The sequence below is a fragment of the Triticum dicoccoides genome, chromosome 5A (genome assembly GCF_002162155.2).
Source record: "Triticum dicoccoides isolate Atlit2015 ecotype Zavitan chromosome 5A, WEW_v2.0, whole genome shotgun sequence".
Classification (NCBI taxonomy): Eukaryota; Viridiplantae; Streptophyta; class Magnoliopsida; order Poales; family Poaceae; genus Triticum; species Triticum dicoccoides.
This window is the reverse complement of record NC_041388.1, coordinates 675,726,092-675,745,179: the sequence shown is the minus strand read 5'-3', so window position 1 is coordinate 675,745,179 and position 19,088 is coordinate 675,726,092. Positions and strand designations below refer to the sequence as shown.

The following is a 19,088-nucleotide window of genomic DNA, read 5'->3' as shown; positions in this document are numbered from 1 at the left end:
GGAAAAGGAATTGGGTCCACCTGACCCATACATCCTCCCCCATGACCGGCCATCGTAGGCATCACCGGTGTCCCCGGCGCCACGATAGGAGGAGAGGAGATCGAAGTCACCTGACCCGGACTCCCCCTCCCAGATACAGCCTCTGAAGTAGACGTCGTCTCCCGGTCCGAGACCACTGGGGTTAATCCCTCCACCCCTGGTCCAACCACAGCCTCAAACTCCAACACCGGCAGCATGCACTCAAAACCATCATCAGAATCCACCCGGTCGCTCCAAAGTCTGGGAGGGGCAGATGCTGGCTCAAAAGATCCAAACCTCAACGTGCTCATCAGCGCCGACGGAGCTGGGGCTGGCTGAGCCCCGGGTCCATCCCCGGGCAGAGCAGGACTAGATCCAGTAGTCCTCTCTCGCCCAACCTCATCAGTCGGGTCCCCACTAGCACCCGCATCGCCATCACCCTCGTGCATATCCACATCTGTCCCATTAATTGTGACAGCAAACAACTCTGTATCCTCAAACTCAATCTCAAGCGGGAACACCTCTCCCCTATAAGTCCAGTTGACCACATCCGGGACGAACTCGATGTCCAGAACACTCACTAATAGTCGGGCCACCCCATGGGCATGTGTGAATGTCATATCCACTTTCTCAGTTTTGCCAACCATAATCCCCAGACTAGCCACAACTCGAGCATATGTCAAAGACTCGGAGGGGGCCCCGGAAAACCGCAGCCACACCTGAGTGAGAGGCTTTCCCTTGGGCTCCACTTTCTTCCACTCGTGGAACTCTAGGATGCATTTCGTGCCAGGAACCTTGCACAACCCAAAACTCAGCAACCTCTGCAAGTCGTCCACCGTTGGGAAGTCAACCCTAAACACATTGTCCTCAACCTGGACAAGCTCCCACTAAAAATCACCTGGGGCCAGTTCCTGGAGTCTCTGCACAATCTGAGCCTCAGACCCCACTCCCTGGGTAGCTTTCACAATTCCAGTAGTCAAGCTCTGTGACTCTACCGGAATCTCTCTCGCCGCCGGGGACTCAAAAAACATAAGCTCAGCACAATATACTCCATACATCGTGAGAGCCGGAGCCTGATCACGCAGAAGCGGGCAATCCCCCATGGCGTGTGCTGGTTTACCACACGTGTCGCACAACTCCGCCACACACTCAGCAATGAAGTGACCCTTGTCACCACATCTATAGCATAGCATCTTCTCCTTCTTACGCGCCCACTTGGACGCCCTCTTAGACTCTGCCCGGTCGCCTGCGTCAGTTGTAACCCCATTCCCAGGAATTTCCGCGTTAGCCAAATTCGTCACTACCTCCATCGCCTGGCTAGGCAGTGCATTCGTCTGAACGGGATCGGCCGCCACCTCAGCCTCCTGATGATCCACAATGGCCGGTGGCGGAGGCTATCTGCGATGACGACCACGACCCCCGCCACGACCACCACGGTGACCACGGTAACCCCCTCTCTGCCGGTAGTCCGGTCCAGAAGCTCCCTCAACAAAACCGCCCGGAGGGCCTAGAAACGGCCTCTCAGCAGAACCATCGCTCTGCCAAGCATACGCACGACCGCCTCCCGTCGATGACGATCCACGGTGTTGACCATCCCCATACGCATCATGGCCGTCATCCCCCACTGTCCTCGGGGCGGATCATAAGCTTCTCCAGCCACCACGTTCTATCTCGTCTGCGCTGGGCCCAAGCACTTCTGCGTCGGCCTCTCAACATAGTGAGGTGGCGGCGCAGGACGATGATGCGTGCCGGCAGAAGTAGCCGGGACGACCGGCCGCGGGGAATTGGCTTGGAGAGCCAGCCGAGGACCATTGGACACATGCACCGGCGGCCTCGGCGGAGCGGCTCCACGCCCCACTGTCGCAGTTGTCGGTGGCCTCAGCGGAGCAGTGCCGCGACCCACCGCCATAGGTCCCGTCGAAGCCGACGGCGGCGGCCGAACTCCAGCCGTGCCATGACCCGCAGCCGTAGGAGGTCCGGTCGCGAGCGCTGGTTTTGGGGAGGGTGGGATGCCACTCCCTGCAGCAGCCGCTGGTCGGGCTCCAGGTGGCGGGCCGCGCCCTGCCGACAGGATCGGCCTCTGCCCTAGCGCACCACCGCCTCGTCCAGCCGGCGTCGCTCCGGCCACCCCAAGGTTCTTTGGATCAGCAGAAGGGGCACTCCCCCGCCCAGCCATGGCGAGGGGAGGGATACGGGTTGCGCGGCCAGGACCACAACGAGGAAAGCCCGACAGAACGGAGCGCTTGTCAACCCTAGGCGGCGGAAGGATAGATCGAACACGACGATCTTCTAGCATGCATGGCTCGATAAGCAGGGGAGGCGCATCCAGGCTCTCCTGGGCCACATACCCAGTCGGCGCCTGTCCACAAGCCCTTCGTCAACACCCCCATGCTGGGCCTCATACCCATGCACAGGCTTGTAGCCGACCCACTCCTCGACAGCCCCTTCGCGGCCCAAGAGAAAATTTAAACGAGCCGCCCTAGCCGCTCGGATCTCAGCCACCGCCCTGATCTCCGGCACCGGCGGTACTGGCTCCGGTCTCCCTCTCTTCTTCTTCTTCTTACGAACAACCCGAGTCCAAGCGTCTTGCGGGAAAAAATCTGACAAGGTGATGGGTTTGATGCATACCTTAGGTATAGGCCCTTTCCAAGGCCGGATTCGACAGCCCCTTCGCGGCCCAAGAGAAAATTTAAACGAGCCGCCCTAGCCGCTCGGATCTCAGCCGCCGCCCTGATCTCCGGCACCGGCGGTACTGGCTCCGGTCTCCCTCTCTTCTTCTTCTTCTTACGAACAACCCGAGTCCAAGCGTCTTGCGGGAAAAAATCTGACAAGGTGATGGGTTTGATGCATACCTTAGGTATAGGCCCTTTCCAAGGCCGGATCGCCGTCGCCGCCGTCCTCCGGTGGATGGTCCGGCGAACAACCTCCACTCTTTCCTCAGAACACAGCCCGATCCGCCCCGGAGCATCGCCCGGCGCCAGCGCGGCCACCTCATCCTGCGAGTGACCAGGGCTGAAGGCCTCCACGACCACGTCGGACGGCGTCAGTGAGTATTTCCCCGGCGATCTGCCATCAGGATCACCGTCGTCGTCCTCCTCATCTTCCGAGTCCGCAAGAACCCAAAACCGCCCCCCGACATGCCTCATAGACGAAGAAGGCCGGCTCACTGCAATGGCCGCGGGCACCTCCCGCATCGCCTCATGCGTCGTCGTCAAATCGATCACTTCGATCTCCTCTCTGTGAACCTCCTGCAAACATGACAACACATGGACATCGAAGTCATCTAAAATAAAACGCATCCCTACCTCGATCTGAACGTCCGCCGCCAAGTAGTCGCCGGCAAGGATGTCGTTATCCATATCACGAAGTGACGTCCAGCGCAATGACGGAGAATGCTGTAGCCGTCCCTCGATCCATCCGCGGATCGGATCGGAGAAACAAACCACCCACTGATCCGCCATGACCCGGATCTCGTCATCCCCGGTGATATCCTCTGAGATCACCGGCGGAGGTGATGGAGTCTGCCGCGCGACTGGCGGCCGAAGTGCGCCGGTCGGCTGCGCGCCCGGCGGTAGCGCGTCTGGCGGCCTTGCGTCGCCGCCCAGGACGTCTCCTTTCATCTCCCTCCCCTCCAGGTCCTCCCCCTACAAACCCAGCACCTAACGCTGGGAATTGTTATCTCAAAAGATCATTACTTGAGATATGCCACTGGTTGAGAAAATAGCACATTATGTTCAGTCGTCATTCAAAATTTCTGGATCACCCTTCACAAAGTCTCGCAGTCTGCTCAACTTGGTTGCAACCTGCAGCCGTCGTAAGTGCTTCTCAGCGAAACAGACTTGGTCAGGCAACCATGCATGCAATGCACACTCTCTATCCAAGTGCCACTGTCATCGAACCTACTCAATCTTCAGACAGCTCTTGTCGAGTTACCCAGCAGAGTTTTCTTTGGAAACTAGTTCCAGACACAAATCTCTTGATGTCGCCAGTGAGTATCTCCTGCTAGTAAAACTAATTGTAAACTCACAGGTCTTACTTTTATACATCCATGATAACAGTATCCTTTCCAAGACTAACTTATGATACCCTGACAAGTGACAACTTTAAAAATTGTTTACTTCCATTGGTGCCTTTTGGATTAGCTGTACATTTTGCAAACAAAATATTCAGATGCGATCCGGATGCAACGTGCCCACAAGATGGTTCTGCTAGATGTAGGTGTTTAGTTAGTAGCACAAGTTGATGCATGCAAACTCCTCATAGTTTACTAATTTCGTCTAATTAAGCTGAAAATGTACTTGATCATAGCATTTGCATGTGGTTGTAGTGTGGGTAACTAATCCGAGATGTCCAGTGGAGTAATTTGTGGATGCTGGGAAAGTGGGAATCCCCGGTGGTGCACTAGACATGCTAAAAAGATCATGAAAAATGATGTAGTGCAGAGTTTTAGGTTGTATTGTTTTTTAGGGAGTATTGTTGATCAAGTTGGTCATGTTAATTAGCCCATAAATGTAGTGTCTCTCTCAAAAAATTTAGGGAGTATTGTTGAGTATTTCTCTCAAAACGACATGGCCTAATAACTAACTAACAGTAAATTTATAACGGCAAGAAGCAACTAAATCTAGGCAAAATTTTGCATACCAATCCTATATGCAGCAAAGTTGCTCGTGGCTGCCGAAAGGTGCCACCAAATATTCCAAGTTGCACATGCACCTAGAACAATGCGACAACATGATGAGTATCTAATCTAGTAGCTTAAAGCCCTAACCTCGTTCATGTGATTGAAGCAAAACAAATGTATAAGCCATTTGTCCCCTTCTTGTAGTACTTTCCAGCCAGTTGTCTTGTATTTGCACTTTGATTTGAAGCCGCTTTCCTGGGATTTGCTTGTGTAATTAACCTAAAGCTTGCAGGCTCAGCATAAAGAATGCAGCGCCATAATCGCATGGGTCTCCTAAACAATCGACAAAATGATAGTATGGTATTGGTATATGCACACTAGTGGAGTTCGTAACTACTGTACTTACTCTCCAACACCAAACTTATCCGGAAAATGTACACTAGAGTGTACTCATCCTTCACAAAGTGTTGCATTCGACACTCCAACAACTCGCAACCGTCACACTTGCGAGACCTCGTCCGGCAACCATGCATGCGTGCACACTAGCTTTCTATATATCCAAGTGTCACTTTCATCAAACCTACTGAACCTTCAGACAGGTTGAGTTGAGGAGGTGCGCGGCAGAGTTTCTTTGTAAACCAGATTCAGATCACGGATCTCTCGGGTGTATTAAAAGATAGCATGCAGGAGATCTTCAGAGATCGGGGCTGCGATGTCAGGCACTCAGGCCAAGCACCAGAGAGAAAAGGCGTTGAGAAACACAATCTGAAACTCGCACGGTGTGTCCGGACTGAGAAACCAAACCTGCCAGTACATACTGTTTGCGTTACAACTTACAAGTGCATGCCTCTGTAAGATGGACAGAAAGGAAGTCAAGAAAGAAGAGAACACAAGAAACGCAAAGGACAGAGGTTTCAGGTATGTGTTCACCAGAAATTCTACTTGTCTAGATTGGTGTTCCTCTGTGCATGTATGTGTCTTAGGCAGTGTTCGGCAACCCACCACTCCTAAAAATACGAGGAGCTGCGAAGTGGAGGGACTGCAGCTCCGTGCTGTTTAACTACAGCTCCACCCTGCTCCCGGAGTGGAGCGGCGGAGTGGAGAGACTCCGAACAGGGCTTTAATCATCAAGCTTTTCCTGTGTACGCAGTGATATGATGGAGCAACCAAACCAATGGCTTACGCAAACGGTAAGCACATTAATTTGGTCGTAAATCGTAATCACTTGTAACATCTACAAGTTCAGATGCGACAAGTTAATTTTTCTTTTTGTGGATAAGATGCTGCGAGTTAAATGTAGCTATGGATAAACTTGTGACATCTTATTGCAATGGCCCATGCCAGGAACAGGAGGAACTAGCTTACATGTACCAGCAAGAAGGGGGTCCAGTACCTGTACCCAGTAGGGAGCAGCAGTTCGCAGAGCCACCGCTACCTGGCCATGAAGAGCAGTGCTACACGCCACCGATGGCAACCCCGGCATTCAATCCATCTTGTAGCTCCAATTTCCCGAGCTTTGCAGGCTCATCGTCACTGCCGAACTTGCCATTCGGATCGGCAATGGTGAAGAACGAGCTGGGGCAACCGTCTCCGCCGCCATCATCCAACTTCCTCTCCTTCGGAGCTGGCCAGGCTAGCACCCTGAACTTTTCCGGCTGGCAGCGAGACAGAGTCCAAGGGACGATGCAGCAGCTGCAGGCGCCTGAGAGGCGGGGCAGGGCACCGCAAGAGCACGTCATCGCCGAGCGCAAGCGGCGGGAGAAGCTGCAGCAGCAGTTCGTGTCGCTGGCCACCATCGTCCCCGGCCTCAAGAAGGTGCGTCACAAGACAACTTGGCTGCATTTACGTGATCACCAGGTGCCTGCAGGCTGCAGCTTAAATAGTTGGACATTGCCATATTATTCAGACTGACAAGCTCTCTCTGCTGGGGAGTACCATCGACTACGTGAAGAACCTGGAGGAGAAGGTGAAGGCCCTGGAGCAAGGCTCACGGAGGTCATCAGAGTCCATGGTGTTCGATAGCAAATGCTGCATATCCGCTCCCAACAACGATGCAGCAGGCCCCAGCGGGAGCCGCTCCGGGTCAGGGTACTCGAGCCCGGACATTGAGGCCAGCATCCGAGGGAACACGGCACTCCTGAATATCTGCTGCAAGAAGAGGAGAGGGGTGCTGGTGATGATCCTGTCCGAGCTCGAAAACCAGGGCCTGTCTATCATAAACACCAACGTCATACCGTTTACGGACTCCTGCCTCAACATCACCATCACGGCAAAGGCAAGGCCCCTCTGCCCTGGTCATATATACATTGTGCAAGTGTGGTAACAACTTGTGAGAGAATAAACTGTGATTTGTTAGTATAATTCTAATGAATATATCATCAGAAGATTGACATGTTCACTTTTCTCCAGATCGAAGAGGGGGTTTTGTCCGCAGTTGAGCTCGTGAAAAACCTGAAAATGGCCCTCAGAAGTCTCAGCTGGAAGTAGAATGGAAGCGATTTGTACAAATGTCAAATGATTAGGCCTTCCCCCCCTTCCCTTGTATTTCAACCAAAACAGGAGTTCCGGCCTTCTAGGAAAACCATCTTTAGTTTCTGAGTTTGTCAACCATTTCAGATTACCATTTATGTTTTCTTTTTCCGAGCAAACAGCAGAACCGCTGCCTTTTCATTAAGAAGAAAACAGAGAAGTTTACCATTTATGTGACTAACCAGATCTCCTCATCTGATTCCGTCAATGTATTTCGTTGACAAGAATATTCCACATACAAGAACCGCATGTGAATGTTCTAATCTAAAAGAAAAGGTAGATGAATGTTCTGAAACTTCTTGTCTCGTGCATGTCCTGGAGTAGAAGTATGGGCCTTATTCAAGATTCTGCCTAAATCCACCTGGATACAGAGATAATAAATTGCATATTTTGGCGGAATGTGTCTATACTGTTGGCTAACTGGCTCAAAAGCACATTGAAGTTGGCCAGCTCAAGCAACTGAGACATCAAAACCAAATGAATAACTAAGATAGTAATAACAGAGAGGGGGGTGTGTGATTTACCTGATTATTACAAAAAGACTGAAGTCCATCCATACCACCACTTGACATGAAGTTGCCCACATCATTGTGGTCCTTCTTGTACACGAAGAAGTGCTTATTCTGCCATGCTAAAAAAATGAGAAGGATTTGAAGTTTTTTACACAACTAACCAGAAATACTGCAGAATATTCAGTGGAACCATCAATGACAAAGGTGGTAAGCATGTTACTTGGGAGTTTGCAGAATCTGCAGGTATCCCCTAAGCCCTTTGTCACATCTGAAAAACACTGAATGGCATAGAAGCCATGAAGATCATATCACCATAGTGAACCAATACTACACATTTGAGGGAAATAGTCAATTCAGGTCTTGCACTGTTTCTTTACAATTTTATTCTTCAAGCGGGAGCATATGTGCCTGAGCTCCGTTTTGAATTTCCATGTATCATATTGGATCTGATTTGCAATGAAATGGTTGAAAAATGAGGACTTACAAATTACCTTATCCCGTCATTGCTGTGATTTTCGTTCTGCACTAATTTTCGATTGCGTAGGTGCCACTAGTCATCTTCAGTGGACACCTCAACGGGTGGTCGGAAACTTGTAATGTTCGAGGCTCACAATCACAAGAGGATCCTGTGGACAGGCAATTGATCAGGTCATGTGTATTCCCAGGTACTAGAAACTTGCAATTCCTATTCCAAATATTTAGAGAGATAAACAAGACGAAAGCGATGCAACAAGATTACCATGGCTATCTACACGTCATGAGGACCATGCTGAACCAAATCTTCAAATCAAATACAAAGCTCTGCGCAAGGTATATACAGGCCCGTTGACAAGGGAGGCCAAATTGGCCGACCGCACAGGGCGTATATATGAGAAAAGGGCCCAGTAAACCAACACCCAGGCAGCCCATTCTAGCAACCAAATACATGCACGCACGCAGCCTCGCAGCCTGCCTGTTGGTTTGCCGTAACTCCCGATCGCATCGCACGCACATGTTCCAGTTTTATCCCCGGTTTAGCGATCCCTAGATCGAGGAGAGGTCTCTAGCAGTACAAGGGGCGGCTGGGCGACAGCAGCGGCCAGGCGAGGGCGGCAGGAGTAGGATACTTCAGTGGCGGAGGCACCGCCCGGCGACCCTGGGCACTTGCCCGGGCTCGCTGGTGCTCGACAGCAGCGATCGAGCGAATTAATAAAGGGCTAATCACGTACGGCAACTTGTTTTACCCGGGCAAAAGAAATTTTGGGCCTTCGTTTTTCACAGGTTCATGCAGTTCACGGCCCAAGACCAGTCTGCAGCCCAGCTTCTCTGGCCGAAACAACTTCTGTTTCACGAGGTGCATCGATCGCTCGAACTCCCTGACTACTTGTCTATCCGTTTCTCAAGGGCGGCTAGCGCAGCCGCGCACGGGCTGGGTCACAGACCTAACCCTGCACGGCTAGACGCAGGGCCGGCGGCGAGCGGACGGCATCACGCCAGGCGCCCAGCCGCCCAGGCAGTCTATTCTCCTTCCTCTCATTCGGCTTCGGCTTCGGCTTCCTTCGTTTTTCATTAGGCAGTCTACTTATATGTCTTTCATTTGGCAACAATGAACATGTGAGAGATGCTTTTGACCCTGTTGGAAGAAATTACACAATGACATCTGGTATGGATAGCTTTCATTTTGTTTGCAACATGGCAAGTTTGCCTCAATTCAAGACTGGTTATATATCTTTTGGTATTAAGTCTGAACTTAATTAGGTGTATGAAATGGATATTGATATATATATAAGTTCACTTTAAAATTAAATTTTGTGTGATTATTATTTTTATGTTTTCAATTTATTATAAATGCGGATTTCTGGTTCAGAAGCTTGGTGCTATATTATATGTTGTGTATCTGAATACCCATTTTTTATTTTTAGACTATACACTTTGGCTAAACTTGCCCAGGCTCCACAAAAGTTCTGGCTCCGCCACTGGATACGTGCGTACGCGGCCGCCGGCCGGCTACGCTCCACGGCGCCGTATTAGGTATTACAGCCGCTACGGCGCCTGCCGTTGTAAATCCTTTTAGAAGAAGCCCTATTTTATTTTGCTAGTGTAGACTCGTTTTTGTTAAACAATTTTTCACAATGTTACATCAAGGTGAAGTATGTTTTATGCAAGGTGAAATATTACACAGAATTCAAAATGATTCATATTATTTTTGTCTGTTTTATAAAACAGAAAGAATCATGCATAGAATGATTCTGGTGCTGAAAAGCATAGGAAGAAAACAAAACTATAAGCAGATGCTCGATCCAAAAAGGATACTTTTGATAAATGTCCTCAAAGAATCTGATCGCAAAAAGGAGAAGATTAATTATGAAGATATGATCGAAGATTATACTTCTTTTAGTACAAATTAGGTCAGTCTATTGCTTCAGTACCATCTTTACTATTTTACAATTAGCATTTGGTATATTTTCTAAATATTGTATCAAATAACACATATTTGAAGTTACATAATTAAATGAGAGTATGCTTTACTTACATTAGTTCTTTAGGTATATGATTTATAAAAATTCAGGGCCCTACTTTTATTCTCGTCCCGGGCCCCCAAATTTCTGGAGACGGCCCTGGGTATATATCGAAGCATCATCGATCATGCTGACTGTGGCAAGAGGATTAGAGGAACAATGGGTTACATACATGGCAACACAACTGCACATTCTAATAGGGTTAGTCAACTTGCACGAATTAGGATTCCCCAGGGAAACGAGCACTGAAAACGTAATTCCTAGCACTCGCCTAATTATCCTGTGAACTTGTACGCATACATAAATGTTGGGATGTCAGCACATCAGGCATGACAATAAATCTCGATCTGCTACCAATTCTGTTCAGTTCAGACTTCAGAGACAAGAACTATTCAGCAGCAAGAAGCAAACAAGGCTGGTCTGGGCGGTTTGCAAAGGCTGACTAGTTCAAATGAAAAACAAATGTGAGAGTATTACTACATACCTAGGGTAAGTCCATCCAGCGGGAGGGGAGCCCGGGTTGTGCGCGGAGCAGCGTTGGTTATCACGGTGGTGTCCGGCAGCGGCGCTGCTGCCGTTGTTGCTAACCACGAGCGGAGCCACGGCTACCGCTGTCCCAAGGAAGAAAGGAGAAGAAGAGAGTGAAACAATCGAAGAGCCCACACGAACACCTCGCCGCACCCACCACCGGCCATCCAGGTGTTACTGCAGATGTTAAAAGGCAGACATTCCTGGTGACACTTCTTTTTTTCCAAAGAACGAAGAAGAAACAACAGGATGGATTAAGTGGTATACATAACATGTTATCTCCTTTTGGAACTTGTGAAGAAGCATGGAAAAAATGAAACATAAATTTTTTTGAGTTCAGAAATATAAGCAGATTAATCCTAAAGTTTTGGGGATATTGCAATCTTCATGATCCAGCACCTGCGAAGAACAAAGAAAACTTTCCGGTGAAAAAAACAACAACAACGAAGGCACCGCACTAACAATTCTAGAAGTGATAAAATAAAAGGGTGATCATTCATGACATGAAATCATCCCTCCCTCTGAAAGGTGCATATAACACTTCCTTGGATTCGTGCAATCTGGAAGATCTATTCAAGACTATATAATGGGGTACTTATTTACTAACATGAGGACAACATTGGCTTATTTTTGCCTAGATTAAATAATGAAATAAATATTTTTTAACATGAGGACAACACTAGTTTATCTAACAAAAGGGGAAAAATCAAATGGCAATGTCGGTGTTCAATATTTTTTATATATTTCTATTCTATATAACCTCGTTACGGTAAGTGACCTTAGCTTCATAAAAAAATAGTTGCTTTAGATGAAAAAACACGTCCCTCACAAACCCATATCTCAAGGCTTCAGCTTGAGGGTGAGGAGAAATTCATTTTTAGTTTATAAATTTCAGACATGAGTTAGTTAAATAATGTGTATTGGGAATCTGGCCAAGTAATACACATAATCCACGACGCACAGGAATCATCAAGATCAGGGAGACCCAATTGCCACAAGGTTTGCAGCGATTCTCTCAATTTCAGTCGGTGATTCTACTTAATTATGTATGGCATGGTGATTGAAAAAAAAAATGGCTCCACTAAACCAAACAAGAATGTATTAAAGATAACATGGTGAATATCTGATGAAAATCCAAGCGAACCGAAGAAAACCCCGCATAGGGCTAGCCCCAATAATAGTGTCGGTGAAGGGATTGTGCTCGTTTGCTAGGTATCCATTGCCCCCCACGTGGAATCGAATTCCCACCCAACACGCAATAGTAGTTGCGCCATTCAGCTGATGCCCATGTGCATAGTTCGAGGTGGTTATGCTGAGAGTTGTTTACATGGCGGGTTATTATGTACTTTTTCTGTGTGTGTTTTTCACCTTTTATACTTTATTACTATTTTTATTGTTTTTATTTCTTTCCTTTCTTTTTTCCTTTTTTAGCTTTTCCTTTTTTATTATTCATTTTATTTTTATTTTTCCTATTTTATTTTTTCCTTTCTTAATGTTTATTTTCTCCCTTTCTTTCCTTTTGTTTTTCCATTTCCTTTTCTCCTTTTATTTCTTCTTCAAATGGAATATAAACATTTTCTTTGACAAATACATGCACATTTTTCTTATATGTCCAAATAATAATTTAAAACCATATTAACATATTTTTCAAAATACATGAATGCCTTTTAACAATTACATGAATACTTTATTAAAATAATGGTATATATTTTTAAAATTACACAAATATTTATAAAAAAGCATGAGCACTCTTTAAATAATTGATTTTTCTGGAATATATGATATTACATTTATTTACAACTAATTATAGAATCTATTTTAAAAGCAATTACAACGAACAAAAAAATCAAAATCTTAATGTGGAGTGCGATGGCCGGCCTATTAGGGGAGGGGTGGGGGATTCAGACGATTGACTGGCTATTGGACATATCAAATGAGGTTGCTCATAGTGGGGAATATCATACGATAGTATCATACATATGATACTAGTTATGATACCACTCCCATAATTACCACTCACTTCGTCCGGTGAAAAGTGTACATATAAAATTTTCAAGACAAATTATGAAGTGAAGTAAAAAATGCATTGAAAAATGTGCAAGCCACCATCTCTCTCCCTGACCCAACCCCCAATGAGCTAAGTGCATGTAGAAATTAAGGAGACCATGCGTACAATGTTATTGGTCTTGATTACCGTGTGATGAAAGAGAAACACTTTTTCCTACTTTAAAGTGCATTGAAAAGATAGAAGTACACTCTTTTGTGTACAAATTTCAAAGCCAAATGTACACTCTTCACCGGACGGAGGGAGTATGATTATAAGTTTGTATTTTAGGCTGGTTGTAATGGGGAGTATCATATAGTACTAGTATCATGCATATGATACTAGTCTATAATACTACTTCCGTAATGCATAGTATCATAAGTTAGTATCTTAGGTTGCATTGTTAATTGACATGCATGACACAAACTAGTACATCATTTAATATGATACGGTATCATAATATGATACTACATCATCTCTTTCCTCATTTAATTGTGTGTCACATTATCCAAAAAGTCCAGTTGGCATATATGATACCGCTTATAATAATACTCCCATTACAACCAGCCTTGTATGACACATAATAGCACAACATTTATTATGATATGATTCTTATGTCTTCTTTTTTCTCAATTGTAACTATGATACGTTGTTAATGTGCTTAGTTGGCATTGCATGAAGATGCGTGATACGAGCTATAATACTCCTTTTGTGAACATCCTGAAAAGAGGCCTTTACACTTCTGAACTAATCTGGCTAGTGCTTCGAGAGTTTTCAACCGTATTGGAAAGGTCCAGCTATGGAAAGCCCATCACAGTATGGAAAGATCCAGGCACATGATACTTTTGGTTATCAACAATTGCACGCCGGCTAAAAAAATCAACAATTGCACAAAACAAAAAACAACAACAACAAAGCCTTTAGTCCCAAGCAAGTTGGGGTAGGCTAGAGGTGAAACCCATAAGATCTCGCAACCAACTCATGGCTCTGGCACATGGATAGCAAGCTTCCACGCACCCCTGTCCATAGCTAGCTCTTTGTCGATACTCCAATCCTTCAGGTCTCTCTTAACGGACTCCTCCCATGTCAAAATCGGTCGATCCCGCCCTCTCTTGACATTCTCCGCACGCTTTAGCCGTCCGCTATGCACCGGAGCTTCTGGAGGCCTGCGCTGAATATGCCCAAACCATCTCAAACGATGTTGGACAAGCTTCTCCTCAATTGGTGCTACCCCAACTCTATCTCGTATATCATCATTCCGGACTCGATCCTTCCTCGTGTGGCCACACATCCATCTCAACATACGCATCTCCGCCACACCTAACTGTTGAACATGTCGTCTTTTAGTCGGCCAACACTCCGCGCCATACAACATTGCGGGTCGAACCGCCGTCCTGTAGAACTTGCCTTTTAGCTTTTGTGGCACTCTCTTGTCACAGAGAATGCCAGAAGCTTGGCGCCACTTCATCCATCCGGCTTTGATTCGATGGTTCACATCTTCAACAATACCCCCACCCTCCTGCAACATTGACCCCAAATACCGAAAGGTGTCCTTCCGAGGTACCACCTGGCCATCAAGGCTAACCTCCTCCTCCTCACAGCTAGTAGTACTGAAACCGCACATCATGTACTCGGTTTTAGTTCTACTAAGCCTAAACCCTTTCGATTCCAAGGTTTGTCTCCATAACTCTAACTTCCTATTTACCCCTGTCCGACTATCGTCAACTAGCACCACATCATCCGCAAAGAGCATACACCATGGGATATCTCCTTGTATACCCCTTGTGACCTCATCCATCACCAATGCAAAAAGATAAGGGCTCAAAGCTGACCCCTGATGCAGTCCTATCTTAATCGGGAAGTCATCGGTGTCGACATCACTTGTTCGAACACTTGTCACAACATTATTGTACATGTCCTTGATGAGGGTAATGTACTTTGCTGGGACTTTGTGTTTCTCCAAGGCCCACCACATGACATTCCGCGGTATCTTATCATAGGCCTTCTCCAAGTCAATGAACACCATATGCAAGTCCTTCTTATGCTCCCTATATCTCTCCATAAGTTGTCGTACCAAGAAAATGGCTTCCATGGTCGACCTCCCAGGCATGAAACCAAACTGATTTTGTGTAAAAAAAATCAACAATTGCACGCCGGCTAAAAAAAATCAACAATTGCACGTCCTAGTCTATAATATAATACAACATGCAAGTTAAATGACATATAATCTCGAGAAATTAATATTATCCCATCTGCACGGAAAATGCTTTTCTATCATGCATGATGGAATCAACCATTAAGCGTGTTGGAGATTCACGCACACGTGCCTTATTAATATACATTGAGACATTAGATGCACCCTGAAACAAGAAGAGACCCGATGAAACTGGATAAAACCCAATGATACACTCTTCTTTTGCATATGCATACAGAAACATTCTGATACACTCTGTAATACAAATAAAACACAATGAAACCTTTTTGTTATACTCTTAAACATGATACATTGGACAAAACTAAAAATCATGGCATGAATCTCTAGCTAACAAACATTGCATGGCAACAAAACCACTCTTCCATATGCACCTTACGGGGAGAGTGCTCCCACTCGGCTTGACCGTCCATGAAGCACAACCCCACTACCTCATTTTATTCTCTCCCGCTTCGCGGTTGGCCTCACACCAAGGAGGTGTTCTGTTCGTCAATTTTTGCCCCTAACCAGATTACACCGTAACTTGGAAGCGTTATTCGTGTTTGGTTCACATGGGTTGTAATCCCTTCCCATGTAATCCAATTACATCACTACTCACGGCTGATACCGCTCAAACCCCACCGGAAACAATTAACGATACCAGGGCCATCCATGCCGTTCTTTCTTGTCTCATCAATCTAATCTCTGGCACAGGCCGGGTGGCGGGAGGCGAAGGTGCGGGGATTCGCGTGGGATGCGAGAGCCGAGAGCGGCCGACGTGACCAGGCGGCTCTAACTGGTGGTGTCGCTCAACCTAGCCGACGAGCCGTCTGTGGAGGCGGTCTCGAAGGACGACGTGACGGCTGTGGGGTGGCAGTACGTTGCACAGAGCAGCGAGTCGCAATCGACTGTAGCGTAAGAGCACCAGCGGCTGCACATCCTTTTGGATTTGGATTCGAACAGTGTTTCTGGTGACGCATGGCCATTGTTTAGATAAAATCTTCCTCAAGGTGTGAACCCAATATTGCATACCGTTACAATGGCAAAACAAACAAAGTTGAGTTTTTCACATTCCATTTTCATTACCAGCGTGCTATTTTGATTTCATTACCGTTTGCCTTATCATCATATGAACCAAACACCTCCTGAGTGATAACCCTATCTTGCTCGGTACACATTCATCGGTCCTAGCCGATCTTTCCTCCGTCACTCGATTTCATTCTTTTTGCAGGGACGGTCACTCGATTTTTGATAGAGGAACATAGATAGCTGCACTAGAGCTAAGGAAGAATTGAGAGGGCGACAATGGCGAGGAAAAAAAGAGCGTCAATATGACGACAAGGAAGGCGACGACGAGAAAAAAAATAGTCCCTCTCACTACACAATATGCGGGAAGCGCCATTTTGGCGATGGGGCGTGAGGCGGTGTTTGAATGATTATGCTGACGCGCGCTATATACTTATTGTTTGTATTTTTGATATAGTGACAGTTAATGGAGTGGCAGATGATTCATTTTTTTCTTTCAGGACGGCGATGTCGTAGAAGACTCTATAGCTAGTTTGTGCTTTGCACGCAAATTTGTAGAGTGCGCATGTTTCATTGGACCTGGTCTGGAGATTGCGACGTATGGTGGTTGACCTTGACCGCTAAACTAGCCCATCAATCCATCAAGGGAATGAAAGGGCAGAGACAACCTGACGATACAATTGGGACGTGTGAGGGAGGGGGAAGCCAACCGAGCTTTGCCCTCTCCCCGTTTTGTTATTTTGCAATCCGAGTCCAAAAGCCACTTCTCATTTGCCTCCAAGGACAAATAATGCATAGAAGAAATTATAATACTCCCTCCATTCCCAAATAATTGTTTTTCTAGCCATCTCAAATGGACTACAACAAACCGATGCATGTAAACATGTTTTAAAGTGTAGATTCACTCATTTTACTCCGTATGTAGTCACTTGTTGAAATCTCTAGAAAGACAATTATTTAGGAACGAAGAGAGTAATAAATAAAGCAATGAACCATCCAAGTCGCACTGTGCATGTTCTCATGGTCACATATTTTCTCCTGCATCACTCCAAGTTTCAACGCCCATTTGCTATTGTTCTCCGTTTTGCTCGATGTCACTTCGCGCAACAGATGAACAGGTGCCGGTGACATACACGTGCTAACATTAGGGTTAAAAGAGTATGATTAACCCATACAATTTTTTATTTTTGCGGGTGAACCCGTACATTTTTTCATGGCAGTGTTCCTACTGGTCAAAAAAGAAGCATGGAGCAATAATTTAACGTCCCACAAAGTTCAAGCGAATGATTGAATATTGCAATCAAGACAGTAGAAAGAGGGAAGATAGAAGGTGCCACGAAGCTTGCTACGTGGGACGACAAAGCAATTATTTGCCTGCACACGCCTTTCTATTGCACCAAGATAGATCAAACACATGGGATCTTTTTCTCTAATAAATTAATGTTTCCCCTTTGTCTTCCATTTACATATTCTGTGCTTCTTGTTTTTTTGCAGGGCTGTGCTTCTTGTTATTACTTAGGGTAAATAAGAACATCTATTTCAGAAATTCGCTTTGGCACATGGGAGCGCGCGCTCTTGTCACCGAAAAAATTGCAAACAAAGATTTGGTGCATGCATATCGACATTACATGTGTGCATGTCAAGTTTCCGAGAAAAACCGGTATTTTTTGTGGCTTATGTAGAAAAGACAAAAGGATGTCTTATGAAAAGCATTTTTTAACACTAGATTTTGTCTTTTTCACACTCGAAACATACCTTGTCGGTTTTTTACGAAACGACTTCATGAGCATGTACAATATCGAGATGTACGCACCAAATTTTTGTTTAGAATTTTTTGACATTTCAAAATACGTTTAAAACACATTTTAAAAACTAGGAGCGCGCGCCCCGTGTGCCAAAACGCCACTCTCCATATATTTATTGCTCAAAGAACTCCGTTTTTACGTTTGTACATATGGTTGAATTCCAGCTCTCGAGCACCGCAGGATGCATTTTCAAATCAACCCCGCGTTACAAGCAAGAGTGTAATAACCGTCCAACACTGATGCCTTCGAAACGATCATAGCTTCGTGCAATCAACTCCACTACAACCATGCAACCAGCAACTTTGATTTTGTGCTTGTAATTGTTCATTCATGGTTGTAACCCTTGAATATGAACGACACAAGCTAGGCATATATAAGCGCACTCGACAAATCAACATGTATGAGAAATTGAGAATGATACATTCTAAGCATATAAACCAATAAACCACAGACGTATCAGTAAGCCGAGAACAAGAACCTTTTTGTATGGAACTTGATTTGTATTTGTATTTTTTGAATAACTTGTATTGCTGCTCACGGATGGAGCAGCACTTATAACCATAATTAATGAAGGACGCAAGCGAGTCTTAAATGCGCTCAACAAATCAACGTGTATGATAAAATCAGGAATTGTAGGTTTTAAGATTAAATCAACCGAGACAGAAGAATAACAACCTTGCCCGATAGGTGGGCCGTGGACATGAATATACGATTTCCACAACAAATTTAGCATTCCCATGGTGAAAACAAAAAAGACGCCAATCAAACACATCAAAGATTATACACCCCCCCCCCTCTCAAAAAACACATACACAAACACCTATGAAGCTTGATAAAAAGTCTTAAGGGCGGTTCTCAAAAGAAAAAGAAAACTGTTTTTTTTTTTGAGGATCTGAAAAAGAAAACTGTTGTGAACCGGTAAGCAGCAGCGCGGGTGGCCTTAGCGATAACCACCAGCTCAATCAAACCCGAGACAGGTGCATGATTCCCCATTCATTTCCTTTCCAAAAAAAGCTGAACCCGCCGCTGCCACGCGGGCCCTCCCCGCCGGTCCCGATACTCCCGGCCCATTTGTTATCGGTGGTTTGCCCCGGCTCCAAGAAAGAAAGAAAGAAAGAAAAGAAAAGACATCCGCTGCCCCCACCGCGGCGGCGCCCCTCCCTCGTCGATCCAAATCGTCTCGCCTCGGCAGCGACCCGACCCAACCCTACCGCGCCCGCGCCTGCCAACCACGCGTCCCCGTCCCCAAAATTCACGGCGGCCTATATAACCCACGCCCATCCGCCCCCCTCTGACCATCCTCTTTCCCCCTCCCC

The 19,088-nt window shown here is 46.2% G+C and overlaps 1 pseudogene; it reads left to right on the top strand.

Moving 5' to 3' along the window:
* LOC119300422 overlaps positions 1 to 10,646 on the top strand; it is a 95,490-nt pseudogene extending 84,844 nt beyond the window's left edge.
* The last annotated feature ends 8,442 nt before the right edge of the window (positions 10,647 to 19,088 follow it).